We start from the raw sequence: 23,168 nt of genomic DNA on the forward strand, positions 1-23,168 counted from the left end.
GTAGCTCCTATAATATCCCTTGGCCCATGATAGCGAATGAGTCAGCAGATTAATAACCTTCCCATTGTTGTTAATTTGTAGTTAATATATATATCACGAGGTGGTGCGTTTCGCCTGTACGAGCGAATGTTTATTCTTTGACTCCGCGTTGCTCCATGGCGAGCGAAGAAAAGAAAGAAAGTCGGAATGTGACGGGACTTTGTTACGAGACATGATAACGAGAGGACATGTAGGAAATGTGTGCAATGAAAAACTCATTGTTAGCCTCCATATTGTATAATTTGTGTTTTTTGAGATTCACAAACGATATGTAACATTAATGTGGAGTTTACTAACGGTCAAAATACAGTTTGCTGCATTTCAAAGGTAACTGCGCATATTTAATTTTGATCAAGCAATTCTGTGATGAACTGTTATGTACTACAAGCTTGTATAGGACTTCTAACATTTGGTGGTCGATGTTTTCTGTAGAACCTGTTTCAATAACACGGTCAAAAGCATAGAGAAACTTTTCTCTGCTAAAATGAACTCATTTGAATCGCAGATAGTAATCGAATGACCAAATGCGAATGGCAGTGTTCCAGTTCGAAAAGATCGTGTAGAAGTTTTCTTCTCTTACATTTCAAGAATTTTACAGCCAACCGTCGGAGTCGACAGCTGCTTCTACACCGCGAGAGTAACTTGTCTACGTGTACGAAATTACGTATGCTATGGAAGAAGGCCATGCCGATCAAGCTATTGTCCTTCACAGACATACAAACAGACACGACACACACTAGTTGAATAACGAGTTTAATATTACCAGCTGAAAGCTTTAATTTCTTCTTTTGAGCCGTAATATTATACTCTCTACACATAGTCATGAAGCTAGGTGGACTGCTGGTAGCTTTACAGCGATCTTCCGCGATGCTCTACGGTTCCTGCCCGTTACTACATGATGTCTGCTGAGTCTTGGTTTAGTTGTGGTTGTTACTCCGCGTTTCAACTACGCAGTCGCGTCACCAACACTCGATTTTGGCAGCTTTTGAAGCGTTAAAATGTCCCTGATGGATATGTTACTCAGGTGATACCTAATGACATCATGTAATGAGTATCCACAAACGGTAGTCAGTGAACTGTCCAGACAGACCCATTCTGCTGTTACTGCTTCTCTATCCACAATACAACACTTCCGATCTCCTTGTATACTGGCAAGTCCGCCTCTCGTGACGTCTTGTGGTCATTTCCGCGTTACATAGGGGTGTCCGGATACGTTTGATAAGATAAGTTAGTTGAAGGTCATGACTGATTCCAGTAATTGCTTACCGGTCGTGCAGCCAAACGATATTGAATCTTTTAGTTTTTTTACGCTCATTCATTACATTTATTTATGTTTAGGCCCAACTATACAGTAGACATGCATCATCTGTAAGTTTCTCTGTATTTCGTAACAAGTTTCTAAAGCTGTGCCCTGAACACAACTACACCATCCACGAATACCTAGGTAGTGTTACTATGTGTGTGTGTGTGTGTGTGTGTGAGAGAGAGAGAGAGAGAGAGAGAGAGAGAGTTTGCGTGTGTGTGTCTTTGTGTGTGTGTGTGTGTGTGTGTGTGTGTGAGAGAGAGAGAGAGAGAGAGAGAGTGAGAGAGAGAGAGAGAGAGGGAGTGAGAAGAAGAGAGTGTATATGTGTGTGTAGGTATTGTATGGTGAACAACTAAACAGCGAGCCTATCACACTATCCTGAGGTATGCCAGTCGCTGACTTTGCTTCTAAAGGCGTTCCGCCGTTAAGGGCAACACTGAACGCCAGAGATGGGATAAAACGTCCAGCCGTATGCTGGATATGATACTGGAACATGTTCGCAGCAGATGGAGACGACAGGCAATGTATTGGCTATGGGTGCGTTCAAACGCTGGCATACGCTATAATGAGGAAGTTTGACGTATAAACAAAACAAGTTGGGTCTGTAGGAAATGTCTTCGATTTGAAATTGCCATATATGGACTACTTACATCTCGTACAGAGGACAATAGGTCAATCGATACGTTTTATAATAGTCCTACGTCTTAGTACTCTTTGATGTTTTTTAGAAAGAATTTTTCATTGTAGTCAATACTTACATCGAACTCAGCTTACTGTTTGCATCTGACAAGGGACAAAGAAATTATCTAAAGAGTATAAAGTTTACGTATTGAAAGACCTTGCGAAGGTAGTGTTTCCTATTAAGCAATGTAAATTGAAGGTACACTTGAAACGCAAGCTGGATAAAACTGTACCAATTAATAGCAAGGATAAAGGATAGAAATATAATTTAGTAATACTATGGCCGACGGCCTTGCCGCAATGGTGACACCGGCTCCCTCAGATCACCGAAGTTAAGCGCTGTCGGGCTTGGCTAACACTTGGATGGGTCACCACTCGGGTCGGTCAAGTGCTGTTGGCAAGTGAGGTGTACTCAGTCCTTCTTAGGCTACTTGAGGAGCTACTTGATTGACAAGTAGCGGCACCGGTCACGAAACAACGGCCGGGGGAGCGGTGGTGCTGACCACACGGCCCTCCGTATCCGCATTCGGTGACGCCTGGCTAAGGATGACACGGCGGCCTGTCGGTACCGTTGGATCTTCAAGGTTGGTTCAGACGGTGTTTTTGTTTGTTACATTATGTAGCTTCTCCCCTATGTTATTCAATCTGTATATTGAGCAAGTAGTGAAGGAAACAAAATAAAAATTTGTAGTATGTATTAAAATCCATGGAGAAGAAATAAAAACTTTGAGGTTCGCCGATGACATTGTAATTCTGTCAGAGACAGCAAAGGACTTGGAAGAGCAGTTGAACGGAATGGACAGTGTCTTGAAAGGAGGATATAAGATGAACATCAACAAAAGCAAAACGAGGATAATGGAATGTAGTCGAATTAAATCGGGTGATGGTGAGGGAATTAGATTAGGAAATGAGACACTTAAAGTAGTAAAGGAGTTTTGCTATTTGGGGAGCAAAATAACTGATGATAGTCGAAGTAGAGAGGATATAAAATGTAGACTGGCAGTGGCAAGGAAAGCGTTTCTGAAGAAGAGGAATTTGTTAACATCGAGTATAGATTTAAATGTCAGGAAATCGTTTCTGAAAGTATTTGTATGGAGTGCAGCCATGTATGGAAGTGAAACATGGACGATAAATAGTTTGGATAAGAAGAGGATAGAAGCTTAATGTGATGCTACAGAAGAATGCTGAAGATTAGATGGGTAGATCACATAACTAATGAGGATGTATTGAATAGGATTGGGGAGAAGAGAAGTTTGTGGCACAACTTGACTAGAAGAAGGGATCGGTTGGTAGGACATGTTCTGAGGCATGAAGGCATCACCAATTTAGTATTGGAGGGCAGCGCGAAGGGTAAAAATCGTAGAGGGAGACCAAGAGATGAATACACTAAGCAGATTGAGAAGGCTGTAGGTTGAAGTAGTTACTGGGAGATGAAGAAGCTTGCACAGGATAGAGTAGTATGGAGAGCTGCATCAAACGAGTCTCAAGACTGAAGACCTCAACAACAACAACACATTATGTTATGGGTAGCACGAATGTAGTACGATAGACCTGTTTGTTGATACCGTCACTGTAGATTGTTTGACACTGTTGGCAGAGCCACAGCTTCATCTCTGCTTGCACAGCTTCATTACTCTCAAAGTGAAGTTCTCGAAGACATTCTTTAAATCTGAGAAAATCGGATGAGGCCAAGTCGGGACTGCATAGAGGATGATAGATGACAGTGAATCCAAGGCATCGGATTGTTGCAGATATATATAGACACTGTCACGCTGAAGGAGAGGGTCCTCCATGTGTGGAAAAACTCTTCGAATTCGTGCTTTCAATTTTCTGAGGACCTCTCGTGAGCACCGACATACTTACGTAACACACCGGCACGTTGCACACTAAAATTCGGAGCCCTCTAGCGGCAGAGCTTGCAACTTGCGGCAACGGAGCGGGAAAGGCGACCGAGTACGATGGATGCATGTTCCGTAATACTTCAACTGATATTGAGAATACTATAAACAATTCGTACGCATTATTCTTCAGCCTTCATTCGTATATTCAGTTAATTGTTAGGAAAGGCAAAGCGACTTAAAAAATATTTCCACTTGGTGCACTTTTTAAATCATCACGAATGCATCAGAATTGCCACAGACTGAGGGTAATCTATAACAACATTGGTGGCAAACTTCTGAAGTTTGTCGTATCACTTGAATACCTAATTGTAATGAAATGCAATGAACGCGTGAAGCCAGTAGCGAGGAACGCAAATGGAAGACTGATTTGTTCGGAGAGTTGTGGGAAAATATGGTGATTACAAAACGCTTTATTCTAGAGTGCCTGCTCTTTTCCTCTAGTGACAACCCTTTCTGTCTCTGTGTTTTTGCAGGTTATACGCGCTGTACTGTTCGTGCTCTTCCTAACTTGTGGTTTTCGTTTGCCTGGCGTTTTTTGGTCGTCGTCTCTTTTGTTAGAGATGGTTTCTTTGTGTAATTTAACCACTCGTTAGGTAGGGAGCAGTTTACTCTCTTAACACCTCGGCCTAACTAGTGGTCCCACATCTGAGAATGTGGTATTCCAGGTTGGAAATTAAAACTTCCTGGCAGGTTAAAACTGTATGCCGGACCGAGACCCAAACTCGGGACCTTTGCCTTTCGCGGGCAAGTGCTCTACTGGCGGAATTAAAGCTGTGAGGACGGAGCGTGAGTCGTGCTTGGGTATCTCAGTTGGTAGAGCACTTGCCCGCGAAAGGCAAAGGTCCCGAGTTCGAGTCTCGGTCCGGCATACAGTTTTAATCTGCCAGGAAGTTTCATATCATCGCACACCCCGCTGTAGAGGGAAAATTTCATTCCAGGTTGGAAATTAACTTATTTTCTGAGTCTTGTCAAACGGTGACATGTTCAAAGACGTGACTGTAATAAAATTACAAGCTTTATAACTTGTGCAGCAACGAGCTACAAATGTGGTTTAAGAAAGTTTATTGAACTCAAACCATACCGGCTTCGGATTTTTACAAATCCACATTCAGATGGCATCCTATAGTTTTCCTTTCTTTTCTGCTGGGGCCTCGTTCTGTGTTCGTCACTGGTGTATTGCACTAAGAGAAACAAAAGGTTTTTAGTTCACAATACGATAAAGTTATGAGAGATGATTGTCATTTTGACCTTCATAGAACTACTTATACATAATATTTCTGTATGTGATCCCTATCAACGAATAGAATGCCATATTAAAATTTGATTTACAGAAATTTACTTCTCTGTTCGACTTTTAAATTATTTTCATCGCTCTACCAAAGACATATTTTCTGAATCCATACACTCTATACGGCATCTGTAACTTAAAGTCTTTCGTACTCTAACATCCTTGAAACAGGTATTTTTGCTGCAAGTGTGAAACTGGGCTACATTTTGCAAACGTTGAGTGCGTGCTGCCCTAAAATATAAAATAGTATATGTTGCAGTGGTTTACAGGAAATTAAATAGCCTTACATAGAGCAGATGCAAAAATGTATGAGAGAATAGTGAAAATCACAAATACAAGACTAATTCGTCACACAGGAACATCCACCACTTAAGTTTTCACCGCATTTCCTGTTTTATTAACTTAAAAGTCATTTCGTGAATGTTTCCGTGAAGTTCAGATTGAACAAAAATCTCCCGTAAGTTTTGCGTATAGTGGACGAAAAACCTTTCATTTATGTTAGTGCACCACACCAGTAACGGACAGCAGGAAAAAAAGGAAAGCTGCAAGATACAACGTGAACATAGATTTGTTGATATCCGAAACTGGTAATGGTTTGAGATAAATAAACTTTTTAAAACCATACCTATGGCTGATTGCTGCTGAAATTATAAAAATATTTTCTAATAGCTGCAATGTTTCATACAACCGCTGAGCAGTCGATTTAAGACGATCCCGCAGTAGCAGAAATTCAGTGACTTCATCTAATTCCCATGTCGGAAATTCACGGGATGAGTACAAGGTGAGTCGCAGTATTGTGCTTTGCAATCCTTGAGCAGACGGACGTTCTTGTCTACTGTGTTCCCCTACACTATGGCAAAATACTCCAGCACTGGTCGGATCAGTGCGGGATAGAGCATAGTACCGCACTGTGAAGGCAACTTGGATTCTGGATTGAGAACGATTTAAAGCGTCCACATACAGTCAAGTGCTTTATCTCTGTCATCACGTATGTGCTGTCTCCATGTGAAATGCCTGTACCAGCTAGATACTTCTTAGTGCGTAATCGTGGGATGGAGCCTCCCACGATCCGCACTGGCTGGAGGTCCATAGACACTCCACATGCGTCATTACTACGACCCGGCCGCGACGCATCACATCGACTTTAATGCCTCGCGTGTATTGTGCGGTGTCGTCCGCATATAAAGGTAAATGTCTGACTTTGACCTTTGCACAACAAGGTGCGCAGTACGGACCCCTGCGACAGTCCCACTAGTATTGCCCTTACTGTAGTACTGTTTCGCAATGTGAAGACTAAATCGAACTATCCCGACAGATGAAGGTATTCGAAGACGCGCTGCTAGGATTTCAGAGGAACGCATTTTGTTCCTGCGTTGTGGCGGAAGGCTTACACGGCCGAAAAAAGTGTGGCCTAAACGCTGTCTGAGAGACGTGAGATTGTATTGCTGGAGAGCGACACTGCTAACGATGTGTAAGTTTAATCTCTGATGTAAAAGCGGAGTTGTTTTCACGAGAAAAATTAGGTTAATTTAGAGAACCAGTATTGGCAGTAGACTATGCAGCAGTGTACCGCCTTCATGGATTGTATCAAATGAGATAGATTAGGTCGCGTACGAAGGCATACAAAGTATCATTTTTCACATTGTTCCATTTGCGAATGGAACAGGTACAATGATTTGCGCAGCATACATACTGAAAAATTTTAGCTCTTATTTAGTATATAATATTTTGGAAAAAATGCATTTATCCTTTTCGACAACCACTGTATCACTCATATTTAACTCTGGGAGAACTTCTTCGAATATGGGAAATAAGTTTTTCTCTAGGACTAGAAAACAGCGTTTAATCCTTTTGCTTTCGTAATTTCATTGGTATCTGATGATGAATGTACGACACGCACTTTGACGACGAAACTTACAATAAAACATAATACGAGTACCAGATCACAGATACCTAATCGAAGAGTCATAACATTCGCAGACTATCGGTAGAAGACAGTTTCGCGGTAACAACTGACGAAGATCGTGATAGCTTCATAAAAATTAATTGCACTTTAGTGCCAGAGAAATATCGTGAGTCGCAAATAAAACAACGTAAATGCTGTTTGTTTCCTTGGTGGAATCCTGCAGCCACTTGGCCGATTGTTTACCGCAGCAGCCTGCAAATACTGTAACAGTACCAGGTCGTTCACTTGCACCATCCCTCGAACTGTACTTAACACGAACGAGAAAACAGTGATGCTACCATTCTCGCTGGCCGTGTGATCAGAGGTCAGGTCGAAAGATTATCTGCGGCCGTAAGCCAAGAAAAAAATCCATTATTGTACTGAAACTTGCCACGGACAATATTCCGTCGGAAACGGTAGCAGGCAGAAAGTGAGGAATATACCATGAAGAAACAGCAGAAAGTGTAAATGAACACTTATCAAGCGGCAACTTTCAAAGGAGAAACGCACTGACAATCGGCGTACGTAGGTAAAGCGACTTAGTTTTTGTAGTCCAGGAGAGCTTTTTAGTAGGTGTTCTTATTTTACACAATACGCTGTTGAAGTTCGAAGAGGGCGAGCAAACTTAGTTATAGGTTACAGATTTTATTTTTGATACAGTGCAGTCGATGTTTTAAGAAGAAATGTTAAAAGAGGACAGCACATTAACTACAGAGAGTAGATCAATTTTCAGGAGAATAATCATACCTCCATGCCTGCTGTCAGTCTGAACCGAAAATTGGCTGGGAAATATGTCATTGTGTACTTTTAAATTGTAATGCATCCATCTTTCTTACCTTTTGGACTCACATCGTCGGTCCAGCAAGACAATTACGGAATGTTACGAGAATAACATTTTAAAGCCATCATATTTGCTGTTCTGATGCTAATATTTTATTTCATTTAGTTTCGAAATAGAAACATGACCTGGAAGACATGTTACGACTGAATGGAAGTCATTACATACACAATTCTATGAAGTCAAGTGAGTTAACTTACAATATGGATACTACTGTAACATGTAGGAGCAGGTCTGTTCAAAATGGTTCTGAGCACTATGGGACTTAACAACTTAGGTCATCAGTCCCCTAGAACTTAGAACTACTTAAACCTAACTAACCTAAGGACATCACACACATCCATGCCCGAGTCAGGATTCGAACCTGCGACCGTAGTTATCGCGCGGTTCCAGACTGGAGCGCCTAGAACCGCTCGGCCACTCCGGCCGGCCAAAAAAGACAAAAACCGAAGACTTTACACAAAGTATAATCACCGACAACTGCATTTTATCTAGCGCGTAACAACTATTCGGAGAGTTCGTCTTCTTATGAAATGCTACGTGTGACGGCGATATCTGTTCACTCACTGTTACATAACGACCATTATTAGCTACACGTCGAATTTCTTCTTCCTCTGTCTAATAGTTCAGGTTATTCTAACGTAAGAAACAGGTCATTTGCACTAAATGCACCTTTACATCGAAGGTAACTGAAATGGAGCGGTAAGTCGTTATTCCGCTTCATAATAAATGCGAGCATATTTGACCGATACCACAGTTAGTCGCACGTAATCGTTCCACTGTAGTGAGGTAACAAAGATAAAAAAACACTTAGCACCAAGATACGAAGGCAGCGGTCATCATTTGCAGATCGTAGCAAATCGTATTTTCTGCCGCAAACAGAAAACACCCTAACATCAACCAACCGGAAACAACGAGCCGAGTCGCAGACTAAACATAGTGAGACACTGTGAGCAGTGCAAGACGGTATCACAGAGTCTGCAAAAGCAGTGTTTATTCTATCAGCCTGGCTGGAGAGTTAGTTCGGAACCTGATTGTAAATACGCGACTGCGCTGGCAGGCGGACACCTGTATCACATGGAACGTCTGCTACACGAGAACACTGACAGGTAGGACATTGTGTTCGAGTTCTGACCTATGTTGAAAGTTTCAGTCTAACTCATTGGAAATGTCAGTGGTAGACAAAGTACCCTCTTCCATAGATTAGACAAGAAAGCGAGCTAATATTGCATTGTCATCCAGTACCGAGCAACGTCGAAGGTTTCAAGTCTCTAGCTCATGGGGAAGTTCGATTAAAATCCGTTGCAATATTTATACCGAACAAACACAAGAAAGCGACCTAATAAAAACGTTTTAAATAGATGGCCGTATAGAGAACGGAAAGAGGTGTATTCAGGCAGACAGACAGGCAGAAGGACAACAAGAACGAGGTTGCCAAGATAAGAAGTGGTGGAAGGTTGAAACCGAAAAGAAGAGACGGTTATAAGATACGCCTAGAAACAAATACCCACTGATATCAGACAAATATAGGGAGCAAAATATTGTATCTAATAGCGGTTTTGTTGTCTTTATGGTATAGATGTGGAAAGGGGAAACAAACGGTCACTGTATTACACACAACTGAAAATTTATGAACAGCTGTCCAGTTGCGGTAAAATAAGGAACGTGGCTAGAGGATTTGGCTTGTTACAATTGTTCAACACAATCTTTCAGCAGTGGATATTGAGACGTCCCAGTGATCCTTCAAGTTAACGATATTACAATTGCAGGAGAACATGATTAGAGCTCAGGAAAATCAAAAAGATAAAAAGAAAAAAACTAACAATCGTTGCGCTAAGTGAAGCACGGTAATAAAACCACGCCTAATTACGGCACACAACACTTTTCTGAGCCATAGACAGCTATTTCATCAACTGGAGCTCATGGATATTAACCACTACAGGCGTCGAGTCATCAAGTTTGCGAACTTCAATGTGTCCACTGCCGTTGCGATTTTCTTGTCCGGTGTGTGGTGGAGAATACTTTGTGCACCACTGCTATTTTCCCCTTTTACTGTTGCATTTGTGAATGTTCCGTGGTGAGAACGGTTGCTAGCAAGTCCCCAAATGAGCTCGATTCCCTCTAATTTTTACCTTCTGAGGTCTTACCGTGAAATAATCGTTGGAAGAAGCGACGAGTTGTTTGCAAGATGAAGCGAAACTGAAATATTCCTGAAATTTCTCTCATGTCTCTGCTGTAATCTCATCGAAATGTTTGAAATTAACTAAAAAGTTTGACACACAGAAGACTAAAAACCAGAAAATAATTACTTAAATAAAAACATTTTGGATACAACACACTTTTAAAACGGATTAAAACAAAATAATTTCTCCTAGGCCCATACAGATTTCCAGTCTCGCACAGATAGTCCTGAAAATTTGTGCTTGTGAATTTTTAAAAGCTACGAAAACATGGGACGCATGCAATACTTAAACGATGCATGAACAGGTGACTTCCTTAATCATCTTTACGTTTGTCTGACAGCCATCTTTAAAACAGTCTAGTAAGATTTCACTTCGGCGTAGCGAATTTTCCTTCCCTCAAAGGTAGAAAAAGAAAGAATAGCGTTTAACGTACCCCATCGACGACCAGGCCATTAGAGATGGCTCACAAGGATGAAGGATAGGAATGAAATAGGTTGCTCGCTTTTCAAGGAAACCATCCCAGCATTTGCCTCAAGCTGTTCAGGAACACAACGGAAAATTTAGATCTACATGTTCGGACTGGATATGAACCCTGGTCCTTCAGAATGGTCGCTTAGGAGCTTGCAAAGTACAATCTCTCCAGTTTGGCCCTTTTTGTACATAGGGTGATCAGAAAGTCTGAAAAGCTTGGAACGGTGTGACTGAGAAATAACTGTTAAGAAAAAAAATCGATGCGTTGCACCCTTTCCGAAGTAATTAGGACTGAAGTTAGCCAATCAGACTGTTACGCAAATTCAAGCGGCACGCCAGAGATGGTTTCGCTAAACGAGTTCTTCATTTTATTCCCTAAAACCGAACGAGAGAGCGACACAAAAACTGGACATTGAAAGCTAGTAAGGATCGAACTCCAACCAAAGGCTTAGCAGTCTCATGCGCTATGAGAACAACTGAGTAACTGTACCTAGCGCGCAACCGCCCGATTAGCTAATTCCTTTGCTAATTAACTGGGAAACGGCCAACGTACTGAATTTTTTAAAACATTTATTTCTCAGCACACCTTACGCTGCAGCACTCTTACAAGCTTTTGAGACTGTTTCTGATCGTCCGGTTTCCGACCACTTTATCCAGTTCTGACAAAACCGAAATTCCTCTTGTTGCCTTCTGTTATTTTATTCAGTAATTTTATCCAGAACCTCTCGCGACGTAACTAACACAGAGATTTTTTGAGTAGGTGCGAATTCTCGTCCACCAAAGTAGGAATAGCGGGGCAACACACCCTTTAATTAGTGAACTGGGTTTCGGAACTGGTATACATGCATAAAATAAATCAATTTTTTAGGCGTATGATAGCACATAATGTGCTTTAACCAAAACTTTTGTGAAAACTTGAAGTGATATTAGATAGATCTACTACTACCCAAATCGAAGTTAATTTCTTAAATAAAACAGAGTCAGTAACAGAGTACGAAAAAAACCGTCCATGAGAGTCTGACGGGTAGTAGGTTTCTAACTAAGTCTAGTGGTTAGCATTGCCGCCTCTGGATCACGAGATCCTGGGTTCGATTCCCGGCCTGGTCGGAGATTTTCTCCGCCCGGGGACTGGGTGTTTGTGTTGTGCCCATCATTTCGTCGTCATTCGAGAAAACGGAGTGACTGGACAGTGAAAAAATTAGAAATTTGTACGGGCGCTGATAACCGCGCCGTTGAGAGCCCCACAAACCAAAAATCATCATCATTTAACTAACCAATGGGTGATTGCAATATTGTCTTCTGGTCACAATGTTTTTTACGTACTTAATATGCTACAACACTTCGGAACAACCGGCTATCATTATAACATTCCGTAGCCGTATACTCTGCATATTGGGCCCGCTGCTGGTGGAGAAGCTTCTTTCCGATACAGATTGTAGATAGCTGCGACACCCGTGAAAGGGGTTGACGTTACACTGATGGTATCTACCAAGCTATTAACAGTATCTGTAGACAACAGCATTTCTATTAATTGTCCTCCACTCAGCCCAAGAATTCACCGACATTACCTTGCGCAAGGTATTGGTAGTTAACAAAGTACATACATATACAAGTCCCCAGAAACAGGGTCAATACAGTTAGCAAAATAATGCAGAATTATACATGGTTACCTGCTTAAGAGCCGTTCCTCCCTTTAGTCTCTTGTATTTCTCTCATGGCAGGATTTCAATTACTGTCTCATGGTTTTTTGTAGGAGAAACCTAAGTTTCACAGTATTAATTAACTGTGAACGTATGATGTAACAGAAACAATGACAGTGGAATCTTGAAAAAATTTAGCGTTACCCGCCAAATGAGGCAATACAGATACGAAGCACCATCGATTTTCAAGTGTGGCACATGACAATATAAAGGATGAAGACAGAGAGAAACAGCTCCAATCAAATTTTATTGAAAGCAGACTATCTGAAAAAGAGAAAGATAAAAAATACGAAAGTACCATCGAAGATAGAAGGCAAATGCCATCGAGATAAGCTTCCTATTGTATATTTTTCCCTAAGGCAGCTCATAAGAGAATTGGACACTAAGATATAATAATCAGTGCATCGCTGTGTTGGACTATAGAAACAATAGGCCAAGAAATCTTTAAAAAACAAGCCCCCCTCCCTAAGACTTGCTAGCCTACTTGCTCTAATGACTAGACATACGACAGTATAAGCTTCTTTACGTCATAAACCACAGTTTTATAATAGCTGTTTTGATGTATTCAATAGTTGCTAAAGATTTTTGTTCTTTTGCGACTGGTTTCGAGGATAATGTCATCGTATGGTGCACATTAATTTCTTCATGGTATATACTACATGTTAAAAGTTTTAAAATGTATTAGATATCTATTCCACGACAACCTACACTCATAGTGCTATGTAGATTTCTAATATATTTTAAAATTTTAGACATGGGGCGTATATCACACAAAAGTTCAAAGTCTGTCAGAAAAGACGCAAATATCGAAAAATATTTAAGTAGCCCGTGGTGGTTCTACTTAAAAATGATCACAATATACATTGAGGAAAGACGATACAATAATCAACGTCTAAATCTGAGAGACCACTCTCTCAATTTTACATTTGTCTGACCATCTAGAGGCATAAACAAAATTTCCTTGCAAAATTGTAACTGTTTCAGATTTAATTGGTTTAATTGTAGGTGTTTTCGTATCATATACCATGAGATTTGTCTACTGATGTAAGTCTCATGATTTTGTATTCTTACACATTTAAGATACGCCTACTCTACTGATGAGGCTTTAATTATGTTAATACGTTGTTTCTCTTTCCTAGCTGCTTTCATTTTGGCGATATGACCTTAAAACTGGTCTAGAATGTACGTAATACCATCTGCAAACAAACATACAAACAAACGTGAACAGACGCAAGTACAATGAAGAGGTTCTCTGAATATAAAAGGGGTCAAAACACACACTCTCTCAACGACAATAATTTACTAGCAAATGTGAACAAAACAGTATGTAAGGAAATGCATGTAAACAGAACAGTACATCAATATAGTATATGTTTTAATCTAAAGTCACAATGCTAAAAGCAGCAGAAAACTATGCGTTCTTGTGTAATGGAAAGGAAGGAATACTGGAACTTGTCCTCCCCCCAACGATGACTTGATTAGTGAGGGAGTGAAAGTTCAGAATAAGGAAAGAAATCGGCCGAGTTCTTTCTAAACCACCATCCTAGCGTCTGTTTTAAGCGGTTCAGGGAAAGAACAGAGTATCTAACTGTGAATGCCCATACAGGTATCTGCACGTTGGTTCCCACGATTGTTACCTCGATGTCTTAACTACTACACCATCCCGATTGATAAATTCCTGACTAGTGATAGTCGTATGGCATGGGACAATATTAGCAGCGGAATTTTTTTCAAAATAAGCGCCAGTAAATTCGAAATTGGAGGTGTATCTTGGGCAGTAAATTTAGGCATATTTTTACCAATGCACATCTACGGTATAAATAATACGAACTTATCTCACAGTATAATAATGTGGGGAGATTCTGTCAACAGCCACACTGAAATTAGTGAATGTATAGAAGCAAATAATAACATACTTTTATGTATGACTTGCACCCAAGGCATTTTTGATGGCTTTAAATTAATAACCAGATGTTCTCAAGTTGAAGGTTTGTTTGAACACAACATTGTAATTAGATATGGTATTTCCTTATCAGTTCAAACATTTGAACTGATTTACCCCGCCAGCTGGTCCAGACGAGCCAGTCGGAACCGGCCGACCGTCGTGTCATCCTCTGCCATATGACGTCATTTAGATCCGGTAAGGAGGGACATGCAAGAGGGACGTGCAATTCAGCGTTTACCAATAACTGCACTGCACCTTTACATTTCTGATGTGAACAAATCATTGCCGGAGTTGAAAGAAGCAGAAGGTGACAGTGAATCCTAGGAGCGACCAAGGAGTGAACTTAGGACCGTAGGATCTGTAGTCGACGGCGTATCCACTTAAACATTATTTCTGTTTTTAATGTTTTAATGGGACTTATTCCTACCGACACAGCTCTCGGACTTGACTGAAAATCTTCTGTCGAGGACTGTGCTTCCACGGCTTTACTATCAATGACCCACACAAGATAAAATTAGAGAACTGAATGTACTGAATGTGCCTTCAGAGTGTGGCAATGAAACACATAAATAATTAATGAAATTTGTTAATCAGAGACAAATATATTCATCTGTCGTGAAAGATGAAAATTTGTGCCACAGTGGGCTGTAAATCCGATTCTCTTGCTTATCGCTAGCAGTCACGTTGATCAGTAGGTCACCCAAGAGCGCCTTCACCACCGACCGAACCTTTCAACGCCACCCACGTAATCTCCCTTTATTTCCAACAAATTCAGAGGTTCTTCCACTGCGAGAACGGATCTGGTGGAGAAGACAAACAACACTGCATGATAATATCCCAGAAAACAAGAAACTTTCAATTTTCGCGATAGATGAATAGTATCATGGCATCCGCGATAGCGAACATAGTTATATATTTACACTGACATATGTACTTTTGTGCGCGGGGTATTTATGATTCCCATATTGATATGAAATTGCTGCAGTTTATTGAAAGAGAGCTAGCATATGTAGGATGTATTCAGCGCTGCGAACTATAAAGCGGAGAAAAGACAGCCTCAGTCAGAAATAAATAAGAAGTTCACTTAATACCAGCATGTCTTCACAGTGAAAAATAATATTTAGGGTTTAGTTATTACAGATGGACCATTCACAACCAAGAACATCTTCATCTAATACAGTACATGTGCGGATATAGTGTGCGCCGAGTAAGCGATGAGTTTTTGTGGGCAAATGTCCTAACAGTCCGTTCTTTTCTTTTTGCCTTCACACATACAGTGTAGCAGACTATTTAGAGTGTACTGCGGGTCTTGTAAACAGCGAATTAGTGAGTGATTTGTGAGTGAAGTTGTGTGTAAGAGTATCAACAAATCTTCGTGAGTTTGGAGATTAAATTATAATATCTTTGTAACGTAACAACAGTATATTGTTTTATAATACTGGGGGTGAACAAAAGTATGCAAACACGATGAGAAATATATGCCTGAATATAAATGCAAGCCGGCCGATGTGGACGTGCGGTTCTAGGCGCTTCAGTCTGGAACCGCGTGACCACTCCGGTCGCAGGTTCGAAACCTGCCTCGGGCATGGATGTGTGTGATGTCCTTAGGTTAGTTATGTTTAAGTAGTTCTAAGTTCTAGGGGACTGATGACCACAGACGTTAAGTCCCACAGTGCTCAGAGCCATTTGAACCATTTTTATAGACGCAGAAGTTAGTACGCCTACAGGTTCCGTTGTTGTATCTGACCATCACCGGCACCCGTGCAATGTCCTCAATACGTTGCAAGTGTTCTTCGTGGTCGCAACAGAGTTCTGTGCAGTTGTGAGCGCATTCATTCGAAGCTAAGCGACTTTGCAAGTGGGAATATTGTAGGTGCTCATAGTATGGGTGCTTCCAAGGTAGCCGAGTACTTTGTAACTCGAGAGGCACCGTATCGAACACTTATACCGCATCCAGGGAAAGCGGAAAAACATCATCCGTTGTCACAACGCAGACGATACTTTGTGTTGAGTTATAAAATGGCTCTAAGCTTAGGTTCAAATGGCTCTGAGCACTATGGGACTTAACTTCTGAGGTCATCAGTCCCCTAGAACCTAGAACTACTTAAACCTAACTAACCTAAGGACATCACATACATCCATACCCGAGGCAGGATTCGAACCTGCGACCGTAGCGGTCCCGCGGTTCCAGACTGTAGCGCCTAGAACCACACGGCCACTCCGGCCGGCTTGTTGAGTTATACTTGCTGAAGAGAATAGTGAAGAAAAATAAAGAGGACGAGAGCTGCAAAAGTCACTGAATGCCGCATTCGCGAATCGTGTCACTACCAACCGCATAAAAAACGGGGAGGAAGCCTGTAACAGGTAAACCTGGTGCTGAAGCCATAAACCTGGGTCATGGAGCAGTGGAAGAAAGTTGTTTGGTCGGATGATACTTCTTGCACACTGTCATCAACTTCTGGCAAAGTTTATGTCCCAAGAGTGAAACATGGCGGGTGTTCGGTGATGATTTGGGCTGCCATTGTCGTGGTATTCCATGGTCCCCATAGGAAGTCGCATTAATGTCAAGGATTATGTGGCGTTTTGGCTATGACGTCCATCCCATGGTACGATATTTGTTCTCCAGTGGTTATGCTTTGTTCCAGGACGACAGGGCCCCTGTTCACAAAGCTCGCAACCTCCAGGACTGGTTTTGTTAGCACGAAGATGAATTGTCACATCTCCCTTGGCCACCAGTCACCACATATCAATATTATTGAGCCTTTGCGGTCTAGTTTGGAGAGAAGAGGTCATGATCGCTATCTACGTCCGTCATCGTTACCTTAACTTACCACTATTTTGCGGGAAGAATGGTATAAAACTCCCTTGCAAAACTTGCATTCATCCGTTTCGAGACGACTGGAAGCTGTTTTGAATGCCAAACGTTTTCCTATGCCGTATTATGCATGTTAACGTGTTTTTTTCTACCCCTTGTATTTTATATATTTCCTACACCTTTAAGTCCAAAACAAGTTTTTAAATTTATCGAAGGACAAAGAAGACTAACTGTTGCCGTAATAGTCTCCAAATATATTTCTTCTTGGTGTTCGTAAACGAAGCTGTTCATGTGCTGTCTGTACCGATATGTGAACTAAACAGCAGTATTTCAACTGTAATGACACCAAACATTGTTCATTGTCATGGGGAAGAGGGGGGGGGGATACATCGCACATCTATAATGTTTAATATCAGTCTAATCATAAGCAAGTTTGATCATAAATTATAAAAGTTCATACATCTTCTTGAATCAGTCTGTAGAATTATTCTGCTTTCCCAGACCTAAACATAAAGAAATTTAAGAAAGTGTTTCACATGGCGTTTTTCTCTTCATTCGTGAAGCATCAGTGGCGAACCTGTAACAGTTATGAGTCCATCATTCCTTTTGACATTTCGATTATTATAGCATTGAATATAGTTTTTCTGTACTTTACATATGGCGTTTATTCCTTCTTTTTACGTCTCTTAAAACAATTGCGTCTTCCTCTAGTTATTGCAGAGATTGTAGTTGAAAAAAAAAGACGTGATGCCAGTTCCACAACTTTGTTAATCTTTTAGGAACCAACTTTCCTTTAACTGCGTTTAGTTTCCATATGAGCTTGACTCTAGTTTTGTAAACCTTTTTTCTACGGGTAACTTCACACAAATCCTATTACAGTAGTAGGTGTCTATAATTCGGTGTTACATTATTGTACGTTCATTTCTTTCTCGCGTGTTCTGTGGGCGTTGCTCGTGGAGACAAACTTTCTTAACCCTTTAATTGGCACTATGCTCCTCGAGAGACGCTGACTTCCTATAGCCATTGTATGAATGCTAAAAATCCTAAATACTAACATTTTTGCTGTCAGTCAGCCACATATTGCACGAGAACTGTCAGCTGCCAAGTGCTGCTTGTTTTGTTCGTGTGACCATTAATGGGTGAAGTCTTTCATCCAGGCTTTGACAGTTCAGTTTTACAAAATATAGATAGGAACGTTTACATTGATGTCCATAAAAATAAAGTATATTTTAGGCACTGGAAGGACGTAATTACTTACGAGCAACACCCTATATTTTTTTAAATAAATATAAATTTGGATAAATATTTCATTACATTCAAAAAACATAATACAGTCGAAAAAACTCCACTAAAATATTTTATTCTTCAGACTTTAAAAGCAGCTCTGGATGAAGGGTTAATTTGCAGTACGGATAGGATGTGAAAAGCAAAATAACTGCTGGTGCTGCGGAAGACAGCCACATAAAGGAACATATTGCGTTTAGTGCTGTTGTATTATTAGTTTTTGCCCATCAGACTGCTGTATTAAGGGAGCAAAAGAAAAAAAAAATGCTCAATTGGCTTAGGACGCGCTCTGTCGGAGCGTTTCTTTATGGCAACAACCTCGCGAAAGCGAACTTACCTGTAGATAAAGTTCCAAGTGAGCTAATTGCCAGGCGCACTAGCCTGCTTCGCCTGTTAATGAGACGTGACAGTTATACCGGAAGGTTATCCTATCACGTCGTAAATAAAGACTTCCGCGGCCGCTTCACGACCAATTACGGGAAAAATTTTGACAATGGGCCGCCCCGAGTTGCGCACGCAACTGCACCTCTGCTTGGAGCAGCCTTTCCGCTAAACGCCGCTTAGGGCCGTCAACCTGTCCGCACCGACAAAGGCCATTCATTTGGGGGGCGTCTTCCTGCCGGATAAGAGCCAGGCCGGCTTCTCGTCCACGGCACAGACGCTAGCTGCGTGCGCTTCCGTGAGCGCGGCACGCTGTTTCCGCCAATGGAGAGCCGAGTCCGGCGACACGACAGATAAGGTGCTCTAACCCTGCAACTGAGTCGACCAATGAGGAAGCGTCAGGAGACCGCAAACTGCCCAACTGTCGTTCGTTGTTGCTTCTCCCCTTGTCTGCTGTCCGGTGACCTATCCCCACGAGTACAACTGTGGCTGGCAATCTTCAGTACCGGCGTGTCGCATTGTGAGTAACGATTTCATTTATATATATATTGGGTTGGTGCATACGTTCGTAGCGTTTTTCCATAAGTTTAATAAACACAACAGATACACGTAACAGTGACTTTAGTCATCAATAATACGAGTATATTCCTCTTGACTATTTACAACAGCCTGCCATAGCTGGGGTAACTATCCGATTCCGCGACTGTAGAAATCACATGGTTTTGAGGCGAAGAACTCGTCGAACCCTGTTCGGAGCGCATTTTCGTTCGGAGAAGAAGTTCCTTGTAGATTTTAGGAACTTTCAGCATTGTAGCGCGTCATCAATCGTAATTATCAAAATAATTATGAAAAATCCGCCTCGATTGCACAAACTACCTGGTGTTTACCTAGGTTTCAGCGTGGGTGACCACGCTTTCTTCAGAACAAATATAAAACAGCTTGCCTCAATAGGCATAGTCAAAGGCTCAAATCAACACCTACAGCGGTAAGACCCCCAAAAATTTTTTACAAATACACGGTACATATGTACCAAGTCAATAATGTTGACAGGCCAAACACTTATTCCCCGTTTTGCCACTCTGTCACGTCTTTACATTTACCAATTCTTACGTACAATGACCACTTGAAACATAAATGTCTTACATATCGCTACTGCCTCAAGCTCATGTAGAGGCAGTGCGGGCGCCGTTGAGCACGTTACTCAATCGACTCGTGCTGTGCTCAGGGATGACTAATCTTTTTTCCGTTGAGCTTACATAATTATATATTGCAATATGTTATTCAGTTATATACGTAATGTTCAAATTTTTACCTAAAAGAAACAACTTACCTAATTAATTTTGATGTGAAAACGTGTGTTCGCTCGTCGGTCGACCTTCCTTGTGGGACAATATACCGTCTAATTTTAATCGCTAGTAACTATGACACTAATAACGCATAAAAAATAGGTTACCCACAGCGGACTGGCCATGTGTGTAATTGTTTGTCGCGCAGCATGTTTTGCTTGTGACGTCATCGTCCTAGTGTAGGCGCATGCGCGAGATTGTTACGAATTAGCATGTAACAAACTGCAGCAATTGTTTTGAGACGAAAATAAATTGAACAATAAACTTTGGTGACATGGTCCAAGAAAGTAGTTTAGCAAAATAACCTTCTCCTTAACACGTCCAGTGTTACAGACAGGTAAGGTACACAAATGAGATTAAGCAGGTAAGTGAAGCAGGTGTGACAATACAAAGTAACTTCTTTTTAACGAGTCAGGCGAAACTATACTAATTGAAATAAAAGAAAAAATGTGGCATGAGAAGAAATTTACAGCATGGTCTGGTTGATATTATGAGTAGTAGGTCTGCCTCCAGTTCGATGTGGCTAGCAAGGGAACTGCGTCTGATCATTCAGTAATACACTTCGGCAAATGGACATATTTTCATTAATTTCCATTATTTCTTAGTAGTTCATCTTCCTTCCTTTGTAAATGTGACATAAGACCTCATGTTGCACCTTGTAACTATTGCCCAGCAGGTGCTCCGCAAAAATAGAGTCTCCTTTTCTAAGTTTTCAACTTCTATGATGTTCCTTCAAGAGAGTACACATTCCTCTACCAGACCGACCTATACGGAATTTATCGTAATTGAAAGTGATTTTGTCTGTTCCACCCTTTTCCACAGCTGAAGTGCTGACTTTATCACTGGGCAAAAGAACTGACCAACAGCGTTGTGTACATAAATATATTGTTTTACAGTTCCTGGATTTAAGTTTTCTGCCCACATTCAGAAAGACTTTTCTTATGCATGGAATCGTGCACTATATTTTCCTCAGATTTTATATTCTGACATGGTGTCAGTCAGTGTAAGAAATAAACTGCCCCCTGTTTTAACTGATAATCGACCAGTATTGCACTAGTTTCCAGATTTTGTATGATGGCTGGCAGTCGTTTGGTCTCTTTCAGGAAAAAAAAAGAATTCTAGCCCAGTCGTCATACACGTCTCTCATATGTTGCCATCTTGTTTAGAGGTGCTTTGATCTTTCTTCTACCTTTTGGTCTTCACGACTGTATTTGTTCCGGAACCCATTACGTCCAACTAACAGTTAATACCGGGCTGCCATTATTTTGTAAAATAGCGGCACCTTTTGACAATCGTGACTCACAAACACATTCTGGAATCGTGGATTTATCAGGGATAAAATATAGTAATCAGAATGCAGGTATAGGAAGCTAAGGACATAAAAGAGAAGTGTAAGCTGAGAAGGAAGTGAAACAGAGTTGTACCTTGTCCCTCACTGTTATGCAGTCCCTACAGAGGGAGAACAGCACAGGAAACCAAAGTGAAATTTAGAAGAGGAATTAAAGGTCACACAGAAAAAAACTGTAAGGTTTCCAGTGAAGCTGAAATTCTGTAGAGAAGACAAATGGCTTCAAAGATCAGTTCACCGGAAAGGGTAGCATACTGAAAGAAGCCATAAGATGAAAATCAGTAAAAGTAATTGAGAGCAGGCGAGCGAGTATTATATTATGGAATGAGACAGTGAAAGTGTAGACGAGTTTTGCTATTTGTGCAGCAAAATAACTGGCGAAGAAAAGAGAAAACAGTACATAGGTTGTCAACAACAAGAAAAATTTTCCCGAGCAAGAGCAACTTGCTGGCATCTAGTATAAATTTGAGTGTTACGAAGCTTTTTCCTAAACTATTTGTTTTTAGTGGAGCCTCCTACGGAAGGGAAATAGTGGGCGATAAACAGTACAGACTTCTCTTCCACTGAAAGCCACGAGCCGCGCGGGATTAGCCGAGCGGTCTATGGGCGCTGGGGTCATGGACTGTGTGGCTGGTTTCGGCGGAGGTTCGAGTCCTCCCTCGGGCATGGGTGTGTGTGTTTGTCCTTAGGATAATTTAGGTTAAGTAGTGTGTAAGCTTAGGGACTGATGACCTTAGCAGTTAAGTCCCATATGATTTCACACACATTTGAACATTTTTTTTTTTTTTAAGGCACGACATCGGTTTTCTAAGAAGATATTTTAAGATCGTAATCCAAGCATATTTCCTTTAGTTTAAATACCGGTCTCTGCAAGTTGTTTGTGTTAAAAGTTATTCCTGTTTTAGTCGTTGCTAACAGTGGCTGACTGTATGATCCATACTGCCACTGATATTCTACAACCTTGTAGTACTCCACCTGTATTGGTTAGTACTCCTACGGATAACACCAACTGATTTTCAGACATAGTTTTTTCCTTTGGCAAGTCCGTTCACACCTTACACTTGACATTTTCAGTAATTATTTTGTCGTATCATCTCCCAAAAATGCTTCCGGCCACACTATTAAAATAAACTATTGCCAAATAATGTAACAAACAAAGGAATGTAACGTCATCACGAGGCAACACTAGGAAGAAAATGAAGAAGAAGACGAGAACGCTAGTGATAGTCTCCACTCTTCGTCGATAGACGTCAGCGACTGTCTTTCACATTAGTTACAGAACCGTATAAAGTTTACTGCGAAAAGGGGATTTATTCTAGCGCACTTCCTGTTCAAATGACCTAAAGGATTTTCTTGAGCCATCAAAATTTCAGGAAGCACTTCGTCAAACAAAACATGTGAAGTATTATACTGAATACTGTTATGAATCATTCTAAAGGGAAAATATCAAGAAATATTCGCGTGATTCTGGATACTTCTTCTCTTTACAAAATTTTCTTAATGCGTGGTTATTAAAATTGTAAATCTCGCAGTGGATCGTCGGAGGGATAAATAAGATTTGGGAAAGTGTCATGAGGCTGTTCTGTGAGACGTCTTTTGTAAAGTGGAACACTCCCTTACTTTTCTGAAGCAGTATCATACGGATTGAATATTTGTAATTTATAAATTGTGCAGTAGAGCTATTGCATATGCATATGGAG

This window comes from Schistocerca cancellata, chromosome 1, assembly GCF_023864275.1.
Source record: "Schistocerca cancellata isolate TAMUIC-IGC-003103 chromosome 1, iqSchCanc2.1, whole genome shotgun sequence".
Taxonomy (NCBI): domain Eukaryota; kingdom Metazoa; phylum Arthropoda; class Insecta; order Orthoptera; family Acrididae; genus Schistocerca; species Schistocerca cancellata.